Here is a 3,921-nt window from a genome sequence, read left to right as displayed (position 1 = left end):
CTGATTCTTGTGATAATTTGGTTTTAAAATATGATTTTTTCTCGTTCTTATAATACGTCTGGTACAGCTCTTTCCTCTGAGAGACTTTACCGATATCTGTAAGCTTAATGTCGGCAAAAAAATAAAATCTAATATAATTCGTTTAAAAAGAATATTTATTGGTATTATTCAGTATGAACTAGTATCAATTAATTTCTTTCTGAAGCTTACCCTGATAAGTAACACTTGGATGTAAATCACTGTTTCGTACGGCATTTATTTGATATTTAACGAAATATCTCGGAACCTAACAATATCGGGTAAACGTGTTAAGCTTGTCATGCTGTGAACAGCTGGTTTCTTACTGCACCGGCTGCAATTCGACAAAACCCATCAGTTCAAAGTTCGAATCAGACAATCCTATCGTTGTTTACGTTGTGTGTGTACAGTGTATATACAAATCCATGTCGCGGTACATAGCTGTAAGTTTAAATGTGCTTCTTGTTTAACTTAAAGCATTTAGCAACCAATAACAACCAATTGGTCGGGTTGTTCAAAGTATAGTTAGATTGGATATAATTTAATGGAAAACGTTCATATAATATATTTACAAAGGAATAAAAGAGACAAAATTCGACAATGAAACGACCCGTGTTGGTATCCGAAACGTGGATTTGAACACAAGAAACAGAAATATTTGTGAATCTCTAAATGCTTCGCAAACTATTTGTTTTCAGGTTTTCGCTTTATAACTCAATATGAAAATCAATCTTTGAGAAATAAGCACAAGGCCTAGCTGTCGAAAGCCTGGTTAGCTTAAATAGTAGTCAATGCGATATTCTTTAAAACTGTAATAAGTAAAATAAAGTAGCAACTTTTTACAAATTCAAATGTATAAATTGAACATAAATTCAAGATAATCATATGGAAAAAGGAAAAACTTTGAAACATTCGTACTTCAAAATGTGAAATGACGGAGAGGTTAAGCTAACGAGCCTGAGCAGCAGGACCTTCACGAAGCAGTACTGTACTCCTCAGCATAAACCTGTTACATCCGTGTTTGGAATCAGCTCTCGGCCAATGTTTGGAAAACATGCAATATTTGCTTATTCAACAAAAGTGAAGAGAAATTGATAAGTAACTTTTGTTTTATTTATTACTTGTTTGCGAATTCCATCCTTTGTTCATTTGTGTAGATCGGAAATATAAAGATCACATATACATTTCGAGATAAATTTCAACTTTTAACTTTTAAGTTGAGCATCGTTGGCGTTCAGATGTCTCTATCATATAAAAACGGTACAAGGTATCAGATCACAAAACATAAAGATCCGGCAAACTTTACGGTTTTACAGCGAGAACAGTAGACTTAGGATAAAGTGATCAACTCACTTTGATCGTGTAGGGCGACTAATGAACGGACTTAAGTAGCCTGTGTTGTTTTATGAGAGATATCGAATAGGATTATTTTATTGTTTAATTCTTATTTTATTCTATTCTATATTATCACTTGAGATTTAATCAGTACTCGTCTCCCAGTATCAATACTATTTAAGAAAATAGTAATACAGATTCAGACTTGATGTTAAATAACTGCGTTTACAAACTGACCAAAACCCATACTCTTGATTTCCCTTATGTTTTCTTTATTTGTCAACGACATGGAATCCGAATTGATTAAGTCAAATTGCCAAAGTCATCACTTGCAATTACTTAATTTGTTTTTAATTATGTATGCCGATGACACGGTATTTTTTTCTGAGGATGTAGTTGACCTACAAAATATGTTGGATTTTTTAATCACTTATTCTCGACGTTGGAATTTATCTGTAAATGTAGACAAAACAAAAATAGTTGTTTTTAGGAAAAGTAAACGATTGTATCCAAACGAGCAGTGGATTTTTGATGGTAAAGCTATAGAAGTGGTAGATCAATTTTGCTATTTAGGTTTTTAATTATAATGGTAAATTTACCATTGCATTGAATATAATTGCTGTACAAGGAAGGAAAGCTTATTTTCGTCTTAATCGGAAAGCGAAAAGATTTTTGTTGAATGAAAAGACCAAGTTATCTTTATTTGATACTTATATATCATGTATTGTAAATTACGGGTGTGAAGTATGGGGTTATAGTCATGCAACGCAGATTGAAAATATACATTTATTATTTTTGAAAACCGTATTGGGTGTCAGGAAAACAGTAACTAATGCCATGGTGTATTTTGAACTTGGTCGTTACCCTTTGCATATACAGCGTAGGATTGCTATTGTAAAGTACTGGCTACAAATATTAAAGACTAATAACTGTATTTTGAGGGCCTGTTACGATGAACTTTTAGAGCTTTATAACAGGGAACCAAATTGTAAAGCAAATTGGGTTTATCATCTGAGACGTGATTTGTGTACGTTGGGTTTTGGAGATGTGTGGTTGGTACAATGTGTACCAAATGAGAAATCTTTTTTATTATTATATATACAACGCATAAAGGATTCTTTTATTCAGGAAATGAGAAACATATTCGAGACATCTTCAAAATGTTTGTTGTATAAACACATTGTTGACCGTTTGAATCTACAATGGTATTTTACAAAAGCGCTATTTAGAAAAAATAAATGTATTCTTGCGAAATATAGATTGCAAGCACATAACCTTAATATAGAGAGAAGTAGATATAATGCAGTGCCTCGAAACCAGAGATTGTGTACTTTATGTGACCTTGGAGATGTCAAGGATGAGTTTCATTTCATTCGTATGTGTCCTGTGTTTTTAGAATTAAGAGTATCGTATATCAAGCCATATTATCGTATTCGTCCTTCTGTGTTTAAATTAATAGAGCTACTGTCTAGCAAATTTTTTAAACTTATTAGAAATTTAAAGAAGTACTTGATTCAGGCAACTGTTAAGAGAAGTCGTATATTATGAAATATAAGCTGTATCAAATTCTTGCTATAAACGTTTTGTTACTGTATAATGCGATTGGGATCTATGTCTTTTATTTCACAATAAGTTATAATCTCATTTCATTATATAATATATAGTACTCGTTCTACCTTCATGTTGAGGTTGTATGATTGACTTTGAAGTTTCCTAGAAATTTGGTTAGATTAAGGTTTTATTTGTATTATTTCCTAAACGACTAAATTATGCAACTAAATTATGCTTCATAAGAGTCCGCTAAGTTACCTTAGGAAAACCTTAAAGTTTTCCCAAACTTATGCCAATTTCATAATTTGTAAATATTATGTATGGAATTGAATCTATTGCATATGTTCTCCGCCATTGTACAAGATGTTTGTTAAGTATTTATCTATATGTATATTTCTGTTCGCCTATATGCAATGTGCATTTGGTAATAAATTGAATTGAAAATTGAAATTGTAAACAATTGAATCTTCGTATGGACGATAGACAGGTACAGTGTATTTAGCGAAGGCGCTTGATATGGCCGAGCTTGACTTTAACATTCTTTATGCCAAAAGATTTGAAACTCAGCTTTCGCCCGACTTTTAACAGTAATTGATAATGGGCTCAGTGTCATGAATGTTACCGAAGGAAATTCTTTAACGGGTATAAATTTTCTTGAGTCCGGCGATGCTTTACAATGGTAACAACTTCGGGAATTTCTTGAGTAAATGGACGTTTCTGAAGCAGTAGCCAGCTTTAATTAGGTGATTGTAGGACCTTACAAAGGCACATGTACTTCACGCGGCGCTCAAATCCTGGACAATATCATTATCTATCTCTGTCACGCTTATTACGTATATCAGTACATGTACCTACCAGCTGTAATAGAGCACCACGCGCCGCCGACTGAGTCGGCGGCTTATGTGACGTAGCAGCAAAACTCCGTCGATCAAGGACCTGCTCCTGGTACCGTTCTGTGGACGGTATTTATTTATCTGTTTTTATACGCTCGCCAAATTTGACGGAAGTATTATGGTA

The sequence above is a fragment of the Mizuhopecten yessoensis genome, unplaced genomic scaffold (assembly GCF_002113885.1).
Source record: "Mizuhopecten yessoensis strain PY_sf001 unplaced genomic scaffold, ASM211388v2 scaffold2159, whole genome shotgun sequence".
NCBI classification, from domain to species: Eukaryota; Metazoa; Mollusca; class Bivalvia; order Pectinida; family Pectinidae; genus Mizuhopecten; species Mizuhopecten yessoensis.
The sequence above is the reverse complement of the archived record's forward strand: the minus strand, read 5'-3'. Positions refer to the sequence as shown.